At 38.8% G+C, this 20,321-nt stretch overlaps 8 non-coding genes and 17 pseudogenes across 8 annotated transcripts; all 25 read right to left on the bottom strand.

The window, feature by feature from the left end:
• Positions 1-260: 260 nt before the first annotated feature.
• On the bottom strand, positions 261-378 carry LOC122338743 (annotated as a pseudogene).
• Positions 379-651: 273 nt separating this feature from the next.
• Positions 652-770, bottom strand: LOC122338817 (annotated as a pseudogene).
• A 275-nt stretch (positions 771-1,045) lies between these two features.
• LOC122338770 lies at positions 1,046-1,164 on the bottom strand. The gene has a single exon (XR_006249853.1). It is a non-coding gene; the product is annotated as a 5S ribosomal RNA (ribosomal RNA).
• A 270-nt stretch (positions 1,165-1,434) lies between these two features.
• On the bottom strand, positions 1,435-1,553 carry LOC122338759. The gene has a single exon (XR_006249852.1). It is a non-coding gene; the product is annotated as a 5S ribosomal RNA (ribosomal RNA).
• A 274-nt stretch (positions 1,554-1,827) lies between these two features.
• LOC122338766 lies at positions 1,828-1,948 on the bottom strand (annotated as a pseudogene).
• A 269-nt stretch (positions 1,949-2,217) lies between these two features.
• LOC122338816 lies at positions 2,218-2,336 on the bottom strand (annotated as a pseudogene).
• A 275-nt stretch (positions 2,337-2,611) lies between these two features.
• Positions 2,612-2,730, bottom strand: LOC122338746. Its single transcript, XR_006249851.1, has one exon. It is a non-coding gene; the product is annotated as a 5S ribosomal RNA (ribosomal RNA).
• Positions 2,731-3,003: 273 nt separating this feature from the next.
• Positions 3,004-3,122, bottom strand: LOC122338835. The gene has a single exon (XR_006249870.1). It is a non-coding gene; the product is annotated as a 5S ribosomal RNA (ribosomal RNA).
• Positions 3,123-3,398: 276 nt separating this feature from the next.
• Positions 3,399-3,517, bottom strand: LOC122338802. The gene has a single exon (XR_006249862.1). It is a non-coding gene; the product is annotated as a 5S ribosomal RNA (ribosomal RNA).
• Positions 3,518-3,788: 271 nt separating this feature from the next.
• LOC122338823 lies at positions 3,789-3,907 on the bottom strand. The gene has a single exon (XR_006249869.1). It is a non-coding gene; the product is annotated as a 5S ribosomal RNA (ribosomal RNA).
• A 274-nt stretch (positions 3,908-4,181) lies between these two features.
• On the bottom strand, positions 4,182-4,300 carry LOC122338812. The gene has a single exon (XR_006249868.1). It is a non-coding gene; the product is annotated as a 5S ribosomal RNA (ribosomal RNA).
• A 276-nt stretch (positions 4,301-4,576) lies between these two features.
• On the bottom strand, positions 4,577-4,695 carry LOC122338801. Its single transcript, XR_006249861.1, has one exon. It is a non-coding gene; the product is annotated as a 5S ribosomal RNA (ribosomal RNA).
• Positions 4,696-4,967: 272 nt separating this feature from the next.
• On the bottom strand, positions 4,968-5,086 carry LOC122338748 (annotated as a pseudogene).
• A 272-nt stretch (positions 5,087-5,358) lies between these two features.
• On the bottom strand, positions 5,359-5,477 carry LOC122338815 (annotated as a pseudogene).
• A 273-nt stretch (positions 5,478-5,750) lies between these two features.
• On the bottom strand, positions 5,751-5,869 carry LOC122338827 (annotated as a pseudogene).
• Positions 5,870-12,188: 6,319 nt separating this feature from the next.
• LOC122338774 lies at positions 12,189-12,305 on the bottom strand (annotated as a pseudogene).
• Positions 12,306-12,576: 271 nt separating this feature from the next.
• Positions 12,577-12,695, bottom strand: LOC122338837 (annotated as a pseudogene).
• Positions 12,696-13,370: 675 nt separating this feature from the next.
• LOC122338778 lies at positions 13,371-13,491 on the bottom strand (annotated as a pseudogene).
• A 1,058-nt stretch (positions 13,492-14,549) lies between these two features.
• On the bottom strand, positions 14,550-14,670 carry LOC122338769 (annotated as a pseudogene).
• A 274-nt stretch (positions 14,671-14,944) lies between these two features.
• Positions 14,945-15,064, bottom strand: LOC122338838 (annotated as a pseudogene).
• A 272-nt stretch (positions 15,065-15,336) lies between these two features.
• On the bottom strand, positions 15,337-15,457 carry LOC122338792 (annotated as a pseudogene).
• Positions 15,458-15,734: 277 nt separating this feature from the next.
• On the bottom strand, positions 15,735-15,853 carry LOC122338753 (annotated as a pseudogene).
• Positions 15,854-16,129: 276 nt separating this feature from the next.
• On the bottom strand, positions 16,130-16,249 carry LOC122338749 (annotated as a pseudogene).
• A 276-nt stretch (positions 16,250-16,525) lies between these two features.
• Positions 16,526-16,644, bottom strand: LOC122338741 (annotated as a pseudogene).
• Positions 16,645-16,919: 275 nt separating this feature from the next.
• On the bottom strand, positions 16,920-17,038 carry LOC122338785 (annotated as a pseudogene).
• Positions 17,039-20,321: the final 3,283 nt, after the last annotated feature.

Raw genomic sequence — 20,321 nt, 5'->3', positions numbered from 1 at the left:
AGCCCCCTATTTTAAGGTGAGGCACACTAAGTGCCATTATACTAGATAAGTAATGAATGAAATACAAAAAAATACTTCAAAATGAGCTACATTAAAGATAAGAGCATTAGTTAAGTAGTTAAAAACAGTCAAACTCTGTTTAAAGAACAGCTACTTTAAAGGCAATTGAATTAAATAAGCAGTAAGGGAAAAAAAGCAAAGAGCTGGTCAAACTTTGGCCACTAAGGGCCAGTGTATTAGATAAGTAGTGAAAAACTCAAAACTTACAGCACCTGGTATTCCTAGGCAGTCTCCCATCCAAGTACTAACTAGGCCCAACTCTGCTTAGCTTCTGAGATCAGACGAGATCAGGCGTGAACAGGTGGTATGGCCGTAAGCTAAAGCTGCTGCAAAAAGCCCCTATTTTAAGGTGAGGCACACTAAGTGCCATTATACTAGATAAGTAATGAATGAAATACAAAAAATACTTCAAAATGAGCTACATTAAAGATAAGAGCATTAGTTAAGTAGTTAAAAACAGTCAAACTCTGTTTAAAGAACAGCTACTTTAAAGGCAATTGAATTAAATAAGCAGTAAGGGAAAGCAAAGAGCTGGTCAAACTTTGGCCACACTAAGGGCCAGTGTATTAGATAAGTAGTGAAAAACTCAAAAACTTACAGCACCTGGTATTCCTAGGCAGTCTCCCATCCAAGTACTAACTAGGCCCAACTCTGCTTAGCTTCTGAGATCAGACGAGATCAGGCGTGAACAGGGTGGGATGGCCGTAAGCAAAAAGCTGCTGCAAAAAGCCCCTATTTTAGGTGAGGCACACTAAGTGCCATTATACTAGATAAGTAATGAATGAAATACAAAAAATACTTCAAAATGAGCTACATTAAAGATAAGAGCATTAGTTAAGTAGTTAAAAACAGTCAAACTCTGTTTAAAGAACAGCTACTTTAAAGGCAATTGAATTAAATAAGCAGTAAGGGAAAGCAAAGAGCTGGTCAAACTTTGGCCACACTAAGGGCCAGTGTGTATTAGATAAGTAGTGAAAAACTCAAAAACTTACAGCACCTGGTATTCCTAGGCAGTCTCCCATCCAAGTACTAACTAGGCCCAACTCTGCTTAGCTTCTGAGATCAGACGAGATCAGGCGTGAACAGGGTGGTATGGCCGTAAGCTAAAGCTGCTGCAAAAGCCCCTATTTTAAGGTGAGGCACACTAAGTGCCATTATACTAGATAAGTAATGAATGAAATACAAAAATACTTCAAAATGAGCTACATTAAAGATAAGAGCATTAGTTAAGTAGTTAAAAACAGTCAAACTCTGTTTAAAGAACAGCTACTTTAAAGGCAATTGAATTAAATAAGCAGTAAGGGAAAGCAAAGAGCTGGTCAAACTTTGGCCACACTAAGGGCCAGTGTATTAGATAAGTAGTGAAAAACTCAAAACTTACAGCACCTGGTATTCCTAGGCAGTCTCCCATCCAAGTACTAACTAGGCCCAACTCTGCTTAGCTTCTGAGATCAGACGAGATCAGGCGTGAACAGGGTGGTATGGCCGTAAGCTAAAGCTGCTGCAAAAAGCCCCCTATTTTAAGGTGAGGCACACTAAGTGCCATTATACTAGATAAGTAATGAATGAAATACAAAAAATACTTCAAAATGAGCTACATTAAAGATAAGAGCATTAGTTAAGTAGTTAAAAACAGTCAAACTCTGTTTAAAGAACAGCTACTTTAAAGGCAATTGAATTAAATAAGCAGTAAGGGAAAGCAAAGAGCTGGTCAAACTTTGGCCACACTAAGGGCCAGTGTATTAGATAAGTAGTGAAAAACTCAAAAACTTACAGCACCTGGTATTCCTAGGCAGTCTCCCATCCAAGTACTAACTAGGCCCAACTCTGCTTAGCTTCTGAGATCAGACGAGATCAGGCGTGAACAGGGTGGTATGGCCAAGCAAAAGCTGCTGCAAAAAGCCCCTATTTTAAGGTGAGGCACACTAAGTGCCATTATACTAGATAAGTAATGAATGAAATACAAAAAAATACTTCAAAATGAGCTACATTAAAGATAAGAGCATTAGTTAAGTAGTTAAAAACAGTCAAACTCTGTTTAAAGAACAGCTACTTTAAAGGCAATTGAATTAAATAAGCAGTAAGGGAAAGCAAAGAGCTGGTCAAACTTTGGCCACACTAAGGGCCAGTGTATTAGATAAGTAGTGAAAAACTCAAAACTTACAGCACCTGGTATTCCTAGGCAGTCTCCCATCCAAGTACTAACTAGGCCCAACTCTGCTTAGCTTCTGAGATCAGACGAGATCAGGCGTGAACAGGGTGGGATGGCCGTAAGCAAAAAGCTGCTGCAAAAAGCCCCTATTTTAAGGTGAGGCACACTAAGTGCCATTATACTAGATAAGTAATGAATGAAATACAAAAAATACTTCAAAATGAGCTACATTAAAGATAAGAGCATTAGTTAAGTAGTTAAAAACAGTCAAACTCTGTTTAAAGAACAGCTACTTTAAAGGCAATTGAATTAAATAAGCAGTAAGGGAAAGCAAAGAGCTGGTCAAACTTTGGCCACACTAAGGGCCAGTGTATTAGATAAGTAGTGAAAAAACTCAAAAACTTACAGCACCTGGTATTCCTAGGCAGTCTCCCATCCAAGTACTAACTAGGCCCAACTCTGCTTAGCTTCTGAGATCAGACGAGATCAGGCGTGAACAGGGTGGTATGGCCGTAAGCTAAAGCTGCTGCAAAAAGCCCCTATTTTAAGGTGAGGCACACTAAGTGCCATTATACTAGATAAGTAATGAATGAAATACAAAAAAATACTTCAAAATGAGCTACATTAAAGATAAGAGCATTAGTTAAGTAGTTAAAAACAGTCAAACTCTGTTTAAAGAACAGCTACTTTAAAGGCAATTGAATTAAATAAGCAGTAAGGGAAAGCAAAGAGCTGGTCAAACTTTGGCCACACTAAGGGCCAGTGTATTAGATAAGTAGTGAAAAACTCAAAACTTACAGCACCTGGTATTCCTAGGCAGTCTCCCATCCAAGTACTAACTAGGCCCAACTCTGCTTAGCTTCTGAGATCAGACGAGATCAGGCGTGAACAGGGTGGTATGGCCGTAAGCTTAAAGCTGCTGCAAAAAGCCCCTATTTTAAGGTGAGGCACACTAAGTGCCATTATACTAGATAAGTAATGAATGAAATACAAAAAAATACTTCAAAAATGAGCTACATTAAAGATAAGAGCATTAGTTAAGTAGTTAAAAACAGTCAAACTCTGTTTAAAGAACAGCTACTTTAAAGGCAATTGAATTAAATAAGCAGTAAGGGAAAGCAAAGAGCTGGTCAAACTTTGGCCACACTAAGGGCCAGTGTATTAGATAAGTAGTGAAAAACTCAAAAACTTACAGCACCTGGTATTCCTAGGCAGTCTCCCATCCAAGTACTAACTAGGCCCAACTCTGCTTAGCTTCTGAGATCAGACGAGATCAGGCGTGAACAGGGTGGTATGGCTGTAAGCAAAAGCTGCTGCAAAAAGCCCCTATTTTAAGGTGAGGCACTAAGTGCCATTATACTAGATAAGTAATGAATGAAATACAAAAAAATACTTCAAAATGAGCTACATTAAAGATAAGAGCATTAGTTAAGTAGTTAAAAACAGTCAAACTCTGTTTAAAGAACAGCTACTTTAAAGGCAATTGAATTAAATAAGCAGTAAGGGAAAGCAAAGAGCTGGTCAAACTTTGGCCACACTAAGGGCCAGTGTATTAGATAAGTAGTGAAAAACTCAAAACTTACAGCACCTGGTATTCCTAGGCAGTCTCCCATCCAAGTACTAACTAGGCCCAACTCTGCTTAGCTTCTGAGATCAGACGAGATCAGGCGTGAACAGGGTGGTATGGCCGTAAGCAAAAGCTGCTGCAAAAAGCCCCCTATTTTAAGGTGAGGCACACTAAGTGCCATTATACTAGATAAGTAATGAATGAAATACAAAAAATACTTCAAAATGAGCTACATTAAAGATAAGAGCATTAGTTAAGTAGTTAAAAACAGTCAAACTCTGTTTAAAGAACAGCTACTTTAAAGGCAATTGAATTAAATAAGCAGTAAGGGAAAGCAAAGAGCTGGTCAAACTTTGGCCACACTAAGGGCCAGTGTATTAGATAAGTAGTGAAAAAACTCAAAACTTACAGCACCTGGTATTCCTAGGCAGTCTCCCATCCAAGTACTAACTAGGCCCAACTCTGCTTAGCTTCTGAGATCAGACGAGATCAGGCGTGAACAGGGTGGTATGGCCGTAAGCGAAAGCTGCTGCAAAAAGCCCCTATTTTAAGGTGAGGCACACTAAGTGCCATTATACTAGATAAGTAATGAATGAAATACAAAAAAATACTTCAAAATGAGCTACATTAAAGATAAGAGCATTAGTTAAGTAGTTAAAAACAGTCAAACTCTGTTTAAAGAACAGCTACTTTAAAGGCAATTGAATTAAATAAGCAGTAAGGGAAAGCAAAGAGCTGGTCAAACTTTGGCCACACTAAGGGCCAGTGTGTATTAGATAAGTAGTGAAAAACTCAAAAACTTACAGCACCTGGTATTCCTAGGCAGTCTCCCATCCAAGTACTAACTAGGCCCAACTCTGCTTAGCTTCTGAGATCAGACGAGATCAGGCGTGAACAGGGTGGTATGGCCGTAAGCTAAAGCTGCTGCAAAAGCCCCTATTTTAAGGTGAGGCACACTAAGTGCCATTATACTAGATAAGTAATGAATGAAATACAAAAAAATACTTCAAAATGAGCTACATTAAAGATAAGAGCATTAGTTAAGTAGTTAAAAACAGTCAAACTCTGTTTAAAGAACAGCTACTTTAAAGGCAATTGAATTAAATAAGCAGTAAGGGAAAGCAAAGAGCTGGTCAAACTTTGGCCACACTAAGGGCCAGTGTATTAGATAAGTAGTGAAAAACTCAAAACTTACAGCACCTGGTATTCCTAGGCAGTCTCCCATCCAAGTACTAACTAGGCCCAACTCTGCTTAGCTTCTGAGATCAGACGAGATCAGGCGTGAACAGGGTGGTATGGCCGTAGCAAAGCTGCTGCAAAAAGCCCCCTATTTTAAGGTGAGGCACACTAAGTGCCATTATACTAGATAAGTAATGAATGAAATACAAAAAATACTTCAAAATGAGCTACATTAAAGATAAGAGCATTAGTTAAGTAGTTAAAAACAGTCAAACTCTGTTTAAAGAACAGCTACTTTAAAGGCAATTGAATTAAATAAGCAGTAAGGGAAAGCAAAGAGCTGGTCAAACTTTGGCCACACTAAGGGCCAGTGTATTAGATAAGTAGTGAAAAACTCAAAAACTTACAGCACCTGGTATTCCTAGGCAGTCTCCCATCCAAGTACTAACTAGGCCCAACTCTGCTTAGCTTCTGAGATCAGACGAGATCAGGCGTGAACAGGGTGGGATGGCCGTAAGCTAAAAGCTGCTGCAAAAAGCCCCTATTTTAAGGTGAGGCACACTAAGTGCCATTATACTAGATAAGTAATGAATGAAATACAAAAAAATACTTCAAAATGAGCTACATTAAAGATAAGAGCATTAGTTAAGTAGTTAAAAACAGTCAAACTCTGTTTTAAAGAACAGCTACTTTAAAGGCAATTGAATTAAATAAGCAGTAAGGGAAAGCAAAGAGCTGGTCAAACTTTGGCCACACTAAGGGCCAGTATTAGATAAGTAGTGAAAAACTCAAAAACTACAGCACCTGGTATTCCTAGGCAGTCTCCCATCCAAGTACTAACTAGGCCCAACTCTGCTTAGCTTCTGAGATCAGACGAGATCAGGCGTGAACAGGGTGGTATGGCCGTAAGCTTAAAGCTGCTGCAAAAAGCCCCTATATTTTAAGGTGAGGCACACTAAGCGCCATACTCAGATAGCAATGAATGAAATACAAAAAAATACTTCAAAATGAGCTACAGTATTAAAGATAAAAGAGAGCATTAGTTAAGAAGCTAAAAACAGTCAAATCCTCTGTTTAAAGAAATGTTATACTTTAAAGGCACTGAATTAAATAAGCAGTAAGGGAAAGCAAAGAGTTGGTCAAACTGGGCCACCAAGGGCCAGTGTATTAGACATTGTAGTGAGAAACTCGAAAACTTGCTGGTACACCTGGTATTCCTAGGCAGTCTCCCATCCAAGTACTTCAATCTCAGGCCCAACTGCTTAGCTTCTGGAGAGATCAGACGAAATCAGGCGTGAAGCCAGGGTGGACAGCCGTAAGCTGAAAGCTGCTGTAAAAAGCTCCCTATTTTAGCATTGAGGCACACTAAGTGCCATTCTACTAGATATGTAATGAAATGAAATATTGCTAAAAAATGCTTCAAAATATGAGCTACATTAAAGATAAGAGCATTAGTTAAGTAGGTTAAAAGAAGTCAAGTGACAATTTTTAAAGAACAGCTAGCACAAAGGCAATTGAATTAAATAAGCAGTAAGTGAAAGCAAAGAGCTGGTCAAATCTTTTGGCCACACCTGGAGGGCCAGTGTATTAGATAAGTAGAACAAAAACTCAAAAACGCACAGCACCTGGTAGTCTGTGGAAAGTCTCCTCATCCAAGTGAACACTAACCATAGACCCCAACTCTGGCTTAGCTTCTGAGATCCAGGCGGATCAAGGCGTGAACAGTGTAGGCTATGTGCAAATAGCGAGGAGCTGCTGCAAAAATCCCTATTTTAAGAGTGTGACACACTAAGTGCCATTATACTAGATAAGTAATGAATGAAATACAAAAAATACTTCTAAAATGAGTTATATTAAAAGGATAGAGTATTAGTTAAGTAGTTAAAAACAGTCAAATGGTTTGCCTAAGAACAGCCACTTTAAAAACACCTGAATTAAATAAGCAGCAAGGGAAAGCAAAGAGCTGGTCAAACTTTGGCCACACTAAGGGCCAGTGTATTAGATACGCAGTGAAAAAACTCCAAAAACTAACAGCACCTGGTATTTCCCTGGCCAGTCTCCCATCAGAAGTACCACCTGGGCCCAACTCTCTAACCTGAGATCAGGCGGCGAGGATCGAGGCGTGAACAGGCATAGGATGACTATGAGCGAAAGTCAAGGCAAAAAGCCCCTATTTTTAAGGTGAGGCACACTAAGTGCCATTATACTAGATAAGTAATGAATGAAATACAAAAATACTTCAAAAATGAGTTACATTAAAGATAAAGAGCATTAGTTAAGTGGTTAAAAATAAAGTCAAACTCTGCTTTAAAGAAATAGCTACTGAGAACGCAATTAAGTTAAAGGAGCAGTATGGAAGCAGAGAGTTGGTCAAATCTTGGGCCACACTAAGGGCCAGTGTATTAGATAAGTGGTGAAAAAATTGAAAACTTGGCAGCACACAGTGTTCTCTAGGCAGTCTCCCATCCAAGTACCAATTCAAGCCCAATCCCTGCTAAGGCGCTTCAGATCAGACGCGAGATCAGGCGTGAACAGGATGGTATGGCCGTGGCTAAAGCTACTGCAAAAAGCCCCTATTTTAAGTGTGAGGCACACCAGAATTGCCATTATACTAGATAAGTGTCGAATGCAATACAAAAAAATACTTCAAAATGAGCTACGTTAAAGATAAGAGCATTAGTTAAATGATTAAAAACAGTCAAACTCTGTTGAAAGAACAACAGCTACTTTAAAAGGCAATTGGAATTAAATAAGCAGTATGGAAAGCAAAGAAGCTGGTCAAACTTTTGGCCACACTAAAGAACCAGTGTATAAAATGCGGTAGTGAAAAAACTCAAAACCTTACAACACCTGGCATTCCTATGTGGGTGCCCCCATCTGGGTGACTAATCTAGGCGGTCCCATGTAACTCTGACATCGGACGAGATCTGTATGTGAACAGAGATTGGGGACGGCCATAAGCAAAAAGCTGCTGCAAAAGCCCCTATTTTAAAGGTAGAGGCACACTAAATGCCATTATACTAGATAAGTAATGAATGAAATACAAAAAAATACTTCAAAATGAGCTACACATAAAGATAAGACATTAGTTAAGTAGTTAAAAACAGTTCAACTCTGTTTAAAGAACAGCTACTTTAAAGGCAATTGAATTAAATAAGCAGTATGGGAAAGCAAAGAGCTGGTCAAACTTGGCCACACTAAGGGCAAGTGTATTAGATAAGTAGTGAAAAAACTCAAAAGCTTTTACAGCACCTGGTATTCCTAGGCAGTCTCCCATCCAAGTACTAACTAGGCCCAACTCTGCTTAGCTTCTGAGATCAGATGAGATCAGGCGTGAACAGGGTGTGATGGCATGGCGTGGTGAAAGCTGCTGCAAAAAGCCCCCTATTTTAAGGTGAGGCACATAAAGTGCCATTATACTAGATAAGTAATGAATGAAATACAAAAAAATACTTCAAAATGAGCTACATTAAAGATAATGGCATTAGTTAAGTAGTTAAAAACAGTCAAACTCTGTTTAAAGAACAAAAGCTACTTTAAAGGCAGTTGAATTAAATAAGCAGTAAAGAAAAGCAAAGAGCTGGTCAAACTTTAGCCACACTAAGGAGCCAGTGTATTAGATAAGTAGTAGAAAAAACTCAAAACTTACAGCACCTGGTATTCTAGGCAGTCTCCCCATCCAAGTACTAACTAGGCCCAACTCTGATTAGCTTCTGAGATCAGGCGTGAACAGGTGGGGATGGCCGTATGCGAAAGCTGCTGCAAAAGCCCCTATTTTAAGGTGAGGCACACTAGAATGCCATTATGCGAGATAAGTAATGAATGAAATACAAAAAATACTTCAAAATGAGGCTACATTAAAGATAAGAGCATTAGGTTAAGTAGTTAAAACAGTCAAACTCTGTTTAAAGAACAGCTACTTTAAAGGCAATTGAATTAAATAAGCAGTATGGGAAGCAAAGAGCTGGTCAAACTTTTGGCCACACTAGGGCCAGTGTATTAGATAAGTGGTGAAAAAACTCAAAAACTTACAGCACACCTGGTATTCCTAGGCATGTCTCCCATCCAGAGTACTAACTAGGCCCAACTCTGCTTAGCTTCAGAGATCAGATGCAGATCAGGCGTGAACAGGGTGGGATGGCGTAAGCAAAGCTGCTGCAAAAGCCCCTATTTTTGGGTGAGGCACACTAGAAGTGCCATTATACTAGATAAGTAATGAATGAAATACAAAAAATACTTCAAAATGAGCTACATTAAAGATAAGAGCATTAGTTAAGTAGTTAAAAACAGTCAAACTATTTTTAAAGAACAGCTACTTTAAAGGCAATTGAATTAAATAAACAGTAAGGGAAAGCAAAAGAGCTGGTCAAACTTTTGGCCACACTAAGGGCCAGTGTATTAGATAAGTAGTAGAAAAAACTCAAAACTTACAGCACCTGGTATTCTAGGCAGTCTCCCATCCAAGTACTAACTAGGCCCAACTCTGCTTAGCTTCTGAGATCAGACGGATCAGGCGTAAACAGGGTGTGGTATGGCCGTGGCGAAAACTGCTGCAAAAAGCCCCTATTTTAAGGTGAGTGCACACTAAGTGCCATTATACTAGATAAACATGAATGAAATACAAAAAATACTTCAAAATGAGCTACATTAAAGATAAGAGCATTAGTTAAGTAGTTAAAAACAGTCAAACTCTGTTTAAAGAACAGCTACTTTAAAGGCAATTGAATTAAATAAGCAGTAAGGAAAGCAAAGAGCTGGTCAAACTTTGGCCACACTAAAGGGACCAGTGTATTAGATAAGTAGTGAAAAACTCAAAACTTACAGCACCTGGTGTTCCTAGGCAGTCACCCACCCATCAAGTACTAACTAGGCCCAACTCTGCTTAGCTTCTGAGATCAGGAGGCGAGATCGAGGCGTGAACAGGGTGGGATGGCCGTAAGCAAAAGCTGCTGCAAAAAGCCCCTGTTTTAAGGTGAGGCACACTAAGTGCCATTATACTAGATAAGTAATGAATGAAATACAAAAAATACTTCAAAATGAGCTACATTAAAGATAAGAGCATTAGAGTTAAGTAAAGTTAAAAACAGTCAAACTATTTTAAAGAACAGCTACTTTAAAAGCAATTGAATTAAATAAGCAGTAAGGGAAAGCAAAGAGCTGGTCAAACTTTGGCCACACCAAGGGCCAGTGTATTAGATAAGTGGTGAAAAACTCCAAAACTTACAGCACCTGGTATTCCTGGGCAGTCTCCCATCCAAGTACTAACTAGGCCTTAACTCTGGCAAGCTTCTGAGAGATCAGGCGAGATCAGGCGTGAACAGGGTGGTATGCGCAGTAAGCTAAAGTTGCTGCAAAAAAGCTCCCTATTTTGCAGGTGAGGCACACTAAATGCCATTATACTAGATAAGTAATGAATGAAATACAAAAAAAAATACTTCAAAATGAGCTACATTAAAGATAAGAGCATTAGTTAAGTAGTTAAAAGCAGTCAAACTCTGTTTAAAGAACAGCTACTTTAAAGGCAGTGTGAGATTAAATAAACAGTAAGGGAAAGCAAAGAGCTGGTCAAACTTTGGCCACACTATAAGGGCCAGTGTATTAGATAAGCAGTGAAAAAAACTCAAAAACTTACAGCACCTGGTATTCCTAGGCAGTCTCCCATCCAAGTACTAACTGGGCCCAACTCTGCTTTAGCTTCACGAGATCAGGCGAGATCAGGGCGTGAACAGGGTGGTATGGCCGTAGCGAAAAGCTGCTGCAAAGCTCCTCCTATTTTAAGGTGAGGCACACTATGCCATTATACTAAGATAAATAATGAATGAAATACAAAAATACTTCAAAATGAGCTACATTAAAGATAAGAGCATTAGTTAAGTAGTTAAAAACAGTCAAACAATTTTAAAGAACAGCTACTTTAAAGGCAATTGAGATTAAATAAGCAGTAAGGGAAAGCAAAGAGCTGGTCAAACCTTTGCCACACTAAGGGCCAGTGTGTATTAGATAGAGTAGTGAAAAAAACTCAAAACTTACAGCACCTGTTACTCCTAGGCAGTCTCCCATCCAAGTACTTAACTAGGCCCAACTCTGCTAAGCTTCTGAGAACAGACGTGAACAGGGTGGTATGGCCATAGCAAAAGCTGCTGCAAAAAGCCCCTATTTTTAAGGTGAGGCACACTAAGTGCCATTATACTAGATAAGTAAATGAATGAAATACAAAAAAATACTTCAAAAATGAGCTACATTAAAGATAAGAGCATTAGTTAAGTAGTTAAAAACAGTCAAACCCTGTTTGTAAGAACAGCTACTTTAAAGGCAATTGAATTAAATAAGCAGTAAGGGAAAGCAAAGAGCTGGTCAAACTTTTGGCCACACTAAGGGCCAGTGTATTAGATAAGTAGTGAAAAACTCAAAAACTTACAGCACCTGGTATTATTCCTAGGCAGTCACTTGCATCCAAGTACTAACTAGGCCCAACTCTGCTTAGCTTCTGGAGATCAGACGAGATCAGGCGTGAACAGGGTGGGATGGCCGTAAAGCAAAAGCTGCTGCAAAAAGCCCCTGGTTTTAAGGTGAGGCACACTACAAGTGCCATTATACTAGATAAGTAATGAATGAAATACAAAAAAATGCTTTCAAAATGAGCTACATTACATACATAAGAGCATTAGTTAAGTAGTTAAAAACAGTCAAACTATTTTTAAAGAACAACAGCTACTTTAAAGGCAATTGAATTAAATAAGCAGTAAGGGAAAGCAAAAAGAGCTGGTCAAACTTTGGCCACACTAAGGGCCAGTGTATTAGATAAGTAGTGAAAAAACTCAAAACTTACAGCACCTGGTATTCCTGAGGCAGTCTCCCATCCAAGTCAAGTACTAAATCTAGGCCCAACTCTGCTTAGCTTCTGAGATCAGATCGAGATCAGGCGTGAACAGGGTGTGGTATGGTCAGAAGCGAAAAGTTGCTGCAAAAAGCTCCCCTATTTTAAGGTGAGGCACACTAAGTTGCCATTATACTAGATAAGTAATGAATGAAATACAAAAAATACTTCAAAATGAGCTACATTAAAGATAAGAGCATTAGTTAAGTAGTTAAAAACAGTCAAACTCTGTTTAAAGAACAGCTACTTTAAAGGCAATTGAATTAAATAAGCAGTAAGTGGAAAGCAAAGAGCTAGTCAATCTTTGGCCACACTAAGGGCCAGTGTATTAGATAAGCAGTGAAAAAACTCAAAACTTACAGCACCTGGTATTCCTAGGCAGTCTCCCATCCAAGTACTAACTAGCCCAACTCTGCTTAGCTTCTGAGATCAGGCGAGATCAGGCGTGAACAGGTGGTATGGCCGTAAGCAAAAGCTGCTGCAAAAGCCCCTATTTTAAGGTGAGGCACACTAAGTGCCATTATACTATATAAGTAATGAATGAAATACAAAAAAATACTTTAAAATGAGCTACATTAAAGATAAGACCATTAGTTAAGTAGTTAAAACAGTCAAACAATTTTAAAGAACAGCTACTTTAAAACAATTGAATTAAATAAGCAGTAAGGGAAGCAAAGAGCTGGTGAAACTTTTGGCCACAATAAGGGCCAGTGTATTAGATAAGTAGTGAAAAAACTCAAAAACTTACAGCACCTGTTACTCCTAGGCAGTCTCCCATCCAAGTACTAACTAGGCCCAACTCTGCTTAGCTTCTGAGTTCAGACGAGATCAGGCGTGAACAGGGTGGTATGGCCGTTAGCAAGCTGCTGCAAAAAAAGCCCCTATTTTAAGGTGAGGCACACTAAGTGGCCATTATACTAGATAAGTAATGAATGAAATACAAAAAAATACTTCCAAAATGAGCTACATTAAAGATAAGAGCATTAGTTAAGTAGTTAAAAACAGTCAAACTCTGTTTAAAGAACAGCTACTTTAAAGGCAATTGAATTAAATAAGCAGTAAGGGAAAGCAAAGAGCTGGTCAAACTTTGGCCACACTAAGGGCCAGTGTATTAGATAAGTAGAAAAAACTCAAAAACTTACAGCACCTGGTATTCCTAGGCAGTCACCCATCCAGAGTACTAATTCAGGCCCAACTCTGCTTAGCTTCTGAGATCAGACGAGATCAAAGTGAACAGGTGGGATGGCCGTAAGCAAAAGCTGCTGCAAAAAGCCCCCTATTTTAAGGGTGAGGGCACACTAGAATGCCATTATACTAGATAAGTAATGAATGAAATACAAAAAAATACTTCAAAATGAGCTACATTAAAGATAAGAGTATTAGTTAAGTAGTTAAAAACAGTCAAACTATTTTTAAAGAACAGCTACTTTAAAGGCAATTGAATTAAATAAGCAGTAAGGGAAAGCAAAGAGAGCTGGTCAAACTTTGGCCACACTAAAGGGCCAGTGTATTAGATAAGTAGTGAAAAAACTCAAAACTTACAGCACCTGGTATTCCTAGGCAGTCTCCCCATCCAAGTACTAATTAGGCCCAACTCTGCTTAGCTTCTGAGATCAGACGAGATCAGGCGTAAACAAGTGTAGTATGGCCGTAGGTTAAAGCTGCAAAAAGCCCCTATTTTAAGGTGAGGCACACTAAGTGCCATTATACTAGATAAGTAATGAATGAAATACAAAAATACTTCAAAATGAGCTACATTAAAGATAAGAGCATTAGTTAAGTAGTTAAAAACAGTCAAACTCTGTTTAAAGAACAGCTACTTTAAAGGCAATTGAATTAAATAAGCAGTAAGGGAAAGCAAAGAGCTGGTCAAACTTTGGCCACACTAAGGGCCAGTGTATTAGATAAGCAGTGAAAAAAACTCAAAAACTTACAGCACCTGGTATTCCTAGGCAGTCTCCACATCCAAGTACTAAATAGGCCCAACTCTGCTTAGCTTCTGGAGATCAGACGAGATCAGGCGTGAACAGGGTGGCATGGCCTTAGCAAAAGCTGCTGCAAAGCCCCTATTTTAAGGTGAGGCACACTAAGTGCCATTATACTAGATAAGTAATGAATGAAATACAAAAAATACTTCAAAATGAGCTACATTAAAGATAAGAGCATTAGTTAAGTAGTTAAAAACAGTCAAACAATTTTTTAAAGAACAGCTACTTTAAAGGCAATTGAATTAAATAAGCAGTAAGGGAAAGCAAAGAGCTGGTCAAACTTTGGCCACACTAAAGGCCAGTGTATTAGATAAGTAGTGAAAAACTCAAAGACTTACACAGCACCTGTTATTCCTCAGGCAGTCTCCCATCCAAGTACTAACTAGGCCCAACTCTGCTTAGCTTCTGAGATCAGACGAGATCAGGCGGAACAGGTGGTATGGCCGGATGCTAAAAAGCTGCTGCAAAAGCCCCCTATTTTAAGGTGAGGTACACTAAGTGCCATTATACTAGATAAGTAATGAATGAAATACAAAAATACTTCAAAATGAGCTACATTAAAGATAAGAGCATTAGTTAAGTAGTTAAAAACAGTCAAACCTTCTGTTTAAAGAACAGCTACTTTAAAGGCAATTGAATTAAATAAGCAGTAAGGGAAAGCAAAGAGCTGGTCAAACTTTGGCCACACTAAGGGCCAGTGTATTAGATAAGTAGTGAAAAACTCAAAACTTACAGCACCTGGTATTCCTAGGCAGTCACCCATCCAAGTACTAAACTAGCGCCCAACTCTGCTTAGCTTCTGAGATCAGACGAGATCAGGCGTGAACAGGGTGGGATGGCCAGAAGTGCTGCTGCTGCAAAAAGCCCCCTATTTTAAGGTGAGGCACACTAAGTGCCATTATACTAGATAAGTAATGAATGAAATACAAAAAAATACTTCAAAATGAGCTACATTAAAGATAAGAGCATTAGTTAAGTAGTTAAAAACAGTCAAACTATTTTTAAAGAACAGCTACTTTAAAGGCAATTGAATTAAATAAGCAGTAAGGGAAAGCAAAGAGCTGGTCAAACTTTGGCCACACTAAGGGCCAGTGTATTAGATAAGTAGTGAAAAAACTCAAAACTTACAGCACCTGGTATTCCTATGAAAGTCTCCCATCCAAGTACTAACTAGGCCCAACTCTGCTTAGCTTCTGAGATCAGACGAGATCAGGCGTGAACAGGGTGGTATGGCCGTAAGCGAAAGTTGCTGCAAAAAGCCCTTATTTTAAGGTGAGGCACACTCAGTGCCATTATACTAGATAAGTAATGAATGAAAATACAAAAATACTTCAAAATGAGCTATAGTAAAGATAAGAGCATTAGTTAAGTAGTTAAAACAGTCAAACTCTGTTTAAAGAACAGCTACTTTAAAGGCAATTGAATTAAATAAGCAGTAAGGGAAAGCAAAGAGCTGGTCAAACTTTGGCCACACTAAGGGCCAGTGTATTAGATAAGTAGTGAAAAAACTCAAAACTTACAGCACCTGGTATTCCTAGGCAGTCTCCTCATTCAAGTACTAACTAGGGCCCAACTCTGCTTAGCTTCTGAGATCAGACGAGATCAGGCGTGAACAGGGTGGTATGGCCGTGAAGCAAAAGCTGCTGCAAAAAAGCCCCTATTTTTTAACGTGAGGCACACTAAGTGCCATTATACTAGATAAGTAATGAATGAAATACAAAAAATACTTCAAAATGAGCTACATTAAAGATAAGAGCATTAGTTAAGTAGTTAAAAACAGTCAAACAATGTTTTAAAGAACAGCTACTTTAAAGGCAATTGAATTAAATAAGCAGTAAGGGAAAGCAAAGAGCTGGTCAAACTTTGGCCACACTAAGGGCCAGTGTATTAGATAAGTAGTGAAAAACTCAAAACTTACAGCACCTGGTATTCCTAGGAAAGTCTCCATCCAAGTACTAACTAGGCCCAACTCTGCTTAGCTTCTGAGATCAGACGAGATCAGGCGTGAACAGGGTGGTATGGCCGTAAGCGAAAGTTGCTGCAAAAAGCCCCCATATTTTAAGGTGAGGCACACTAAGTGCCATTATACTAGATAAGTAATGAATGAAATACAAAAATACTTCAAAATGAGCTACATTAAAGATAAGAGCATTAGTTAAGTAGTTAAAAACAGTCAAACTCTGTTTAAAGAACAGCTACTTTAAAGGCAATTGAATTAAATAAGCAGTAAGGGAAAGCAAAGAGCTGGTCAAACTTTGGCCACACTAAGGAGCCAGTGTATTAGATAAGTAGTGAAAAACTCAAAAAACTTACAGCACCTGGTATTCCTAGGCAGTCTCCCATCCAAGTACTAACTAGGCCCAACTCTGCTTAGCTTCTGAGATCAGACGAGATCAGGGCGTGAACAGGGTGGTATGGCCGTGAGCAAAAGCTGCTGCAAAAAGCCCCCTATTTTAAGGTGAGGCACACTAAGTGCCATTATACTAGATAAGTAATGAATGAAATACAAAAAAATACTTCAAAATGAGCTACATTAAAGATAAGAGCATTAGTTAAGTAGTTAAAAACAGTCAAACAATTTTTAAAGAACAGCTACTTTAAAGGCAATTGAATTAAATAAGCAGTAAGGGAAAGCAAAGAGCTGGTCAAACTTTGGCCACACTAAGGGCCAGTGTATTAGATAAGTAGTGAAAAAACTCAAAAACTTACAGCACCTGTTACTCCTAGGCAGTCTCCCATCCAAGTACTAACTAGGCCCAACTCTGCTTAGCTTCTGAGATCAGACGAGATCAGGCGTGAACAGGGTGGTATGGCCGTTAGCAAAAGCTGCTGCAAAAAGCCCCCTATTTTAAGGTGAGGCACACTAAGTGCCATTATACTAGATAAGTAATGAATGAAATACAAAAAAATACTTCAAAATGAGCTACATTAAAGATAAGAGCATTAGTTAAGTAGTTAAAAACAGTCAAACCCTGTTTAAAGAACAGCTACTTTAAAGGCAATTGAATTAAATAAGCAGTAAGGGAAAGCAAAGAGCTGGTCAAACTTTGGCCACACTAAGGGCCAGTGTATTAGATAAGTAGTGAAAAAACTCAAAATTTACAGCACCTGGTATTCCTAGGCAGTCTCCCATCCAAGTGCTAACTAGGCCCAACTCTGCTTAGCTTCTGAGATCAGATGAGCTCAGGCGTGAACGGGGTGGGATGGCCGTAAGCGAAAAGCTGCTGCAAAAAGCCCCTATTTTAAGGTGAGGCACACTAAGTGCCATTATACTAGATAAGTAATGAATGAAATACAAAAAATACTTCAAAATGAGCTACATTAAAGATAAGAGCATTAGTTAAGTAGTTAAAAACAGTCAAACTCTGTTTAAAGAACAGGTACTTTAAAGGCAATTGAATTAAATAAGCAGTAAGGGAAAGCAAAGAGCTGGTCAAACTTTGGCCACACTAAGGGCCAGTGTATTAGATAAGTAGTGAAAAACTCAAAACTTACAGCACCTGGTATTCCTAGGCAGTCTCCCATCCAAGTACTAACTAGGCCCAACTCTGCTTAGCTTCTGAGATCAGACGTGAACAGGGTGGTGGGTGGTATGTAAGCTGAAAGCTGCTGCAAAAGCCCCTATTTTAAGGTGAGGCACACTAAGTGCCATTATACTAGATAAGTAATGAATGAAATACAAAAAAATACTTCAAAATGAGCTACATTAAAGATAAGAGCATTAGTTAAGTAGTTAAAAACAGTCAAACTCTGTTTAAAGAACAGCTACTTTAAAGGCAATTGAATTAAATAAGCAGTAAGTCAAGGCAAGGCAAGTTTATTTATATAGCACATTTCATACACAATGGTAATTCAAAGTGCTTTACAAAAGAGGAAATAAAATAATTACAAGATTTAAATGACAATAAAAGAAATTAAAATAAAATACAAACACTGATTTAAGATAAATTGAATTTAAAGCAAAAAGAGATTGATTTAAAACAGTTTAAAATAAAAGAAGCAAAGTAGCACAGTTCGGACGCAGCACAGTGCTCATTCTGTAAATGCACAACTAAACAGATGAGTTTTGAGTCTGGATTTAAAAGTGACTAATGTTTCAGCACATCTGATCTCTTCAGGAAGCTGGTTCCAGATGCGAGCAGCATAATAACTAAAAGCAGATTCTCCTTGTTTGGTGTGAACCTTTGGTATTTCTAACTGACTTGATCCTAGTGATCTGAGTGGTCTGTTAGGTGTATAAATAGTGATCATATCTGCAATGCATTTAGGTCCTAGTCCATTGAGTGATTTATAAACGAGTAAAAGTGCTTTAAAATCAATTCTAAATGTCACTGGAAGCCAGTGTAAGGACCTGAGGATTGGTGTGATGTGCTTTGATTTTCTGGTTCGAGTCAGGATCCTGGCAGCAGCGTTCTGGATGAGCTGCAGCTGTCTGATGGTCTTTTGGGAAGGCCAGTGAGAGACCATTACAATAGTCCACCCTGCTGGTGATGAAGGCATGGACTAGTTTCTCCAGGTCTTGCCTGGGCACAAAGCATCTTATTCTTGCAATATTTTTTAGGTGATAGTACGCTGATTTAGTCACTGCTTTGACATGACAGCTGAAACTAAGGTCGGTCTCTAGAATCACACCAAGATTCTTGACTTGCCTTTTGGTTGTTTGACCCCTTGAGTTAAGGTATGCATTCACCTTGTGAACTTCATCTTTATTTCCAAATGCAATGACCTCAGTTTTCTCCTTGTTTAACTGAAGAAAATTTTGGCACATCCAACTGTTGATTTCATCAATGCATTGGCAGAGTGATTCAATGGGGCTGTAGTCATTTGGAGATAAAGCTAGGTAAATCTGTGTGTCGTCAGCATAGCTGTGATAGGCAATTTGATTCTTTCTCATTATTTGACTTAGTGGGAGCATATACAGGCTAAACAAGAGCGGCGCAAGAATTGAGCCTTGTGGGACTCCGCATGTCATGGACGTCCACTTAGACCTATGCTCTCCTATACTCACATAATAACCCCTCCTCTAAATATGACCTGAACCAGTTTAGAGCCGTTCCAGAAAGCCCGACCCAGTTTTCCAGTCTGTCTAGAAGAATGTTATGATCGACAGTGTCAAACGCAGCACTAAGATCTAGTAGTACCAGCACTGATATTTTACCAGAATCAGAGTTTAGCGAATATCATTTATTATCTTAACTAACGCTGTCTCTGTGCTGTGGTGCGGTCTGAAACCAGATTGAAAATTATCCAGATAACCATTTGAGTTCAAGTAGCTGTTCAGCTGATTCAGAACTACCTTTTCAATGATCTTGCCTATGACCGGAAGATTTGATATCGGTCTATAGTTACTCAATATACTGTTATCAAGATTTCTCTTTTTCAGGAGGGCTTAACAACCGCAGTTTTCAGGGCGTTTGGAAAAGTCCCAGAAAGAAGTGATGTGTTCACCACTTCTAAGATGTCAGCTTTTAAACAGTCAAACACGCTTTTAAGAAAGGATGTGGGGAGTGTGTCAAGACAGCAGGTTGAGGATTTTAGGTGCTGTATTACTTCCTCCAAAGTTTTGCTATCAATTGCTTCAAGAACACACATAGTGACTCCTTTTTGAGATTGTGGTTGAATCTGACATATCTCTACATCATCTGATGTTTTAATTGCCTTTCTGATATTTTCGATCTTCTCAGAAAAGAATGAGGCAAACTCATTGCATTTGCTGTCAGAAAGCATTTCACTGGGAATCTGACTTGGGGTTTTGTCAGTCTCTCAACCGTAGCAAAAAGAGTGCGGGTGTTGTTCAGGTTACTATTTATAAGGTTTGAGAAAAACTTCTGTCGTGCTGTGGCTAATTCCACATTAAAAGCATGCAGGCTGTCTTTATAGATGCTATAGTGGATTTCAAGTTTTGTCTTCCGCCACGTCCGCTCAGCCTTTCTGCATTGCCTTTTCATGATCTGCACTGCTGTTGATTTTCTCAACATGACTTTTGTCTGCCAGTCTTCTTACTGACTTTCACAGGTGCAATGTCATCCATGACATTCTTAACTTTTGAGTCAAAGGACTCTAGGAGAAGATCAACGCAGTCGGCAGAAATGCTTGGCATTGAAGAAACAGCCTTCATAAATAGCACACTTGTGTTCTCATTAATGCATCTCTTTCTGACAGTGACAGATCTGGATTCAGTGGTAGCAGAGATCAATATATCAAAGAAAATACAGAAGTGATCAGACAGTGCTACATCCTTGATAACAATGGACGAAAGCTGTAAACCCTTACTAATGAGTAAATCTAGCGTGTGCCCATGGTGATGTGTAGGTCCATGCACATGCTGAATCAGCTCAAAAGTGTTTAAAACGGTTACAAATTCTTTTGTAGTTTTGATTTCTGCATTTTCTATGTGGATATTAAAATCCCCTGCAATCACAAAACAGTCAAATTCTGAACAAATCATTGATAACAATTCTGTGAACTCTTCAACAAAGGCTGGAGAATATTTTGGAG

This window comes from Puntigrus tetrazona, unplaced genomic scaffold (assembly GCF_018831695.1).
Source record: "Puntigrus tetrazona isolate hp1 unplaced genomic scaffold, ASM1883169v1 S000000988, whole genome shotgun sequence".
Classification (NCBI taxonomy): Eukaryota; Metazoa; Chordata; class Actinopteri; order Cypriniformes; family Cyprinidae; genus Puntigrus; species Puntigrus tetrazona.
This window is presented reverse-complemented; position numbering and strand designations above follow the sequence as displayed.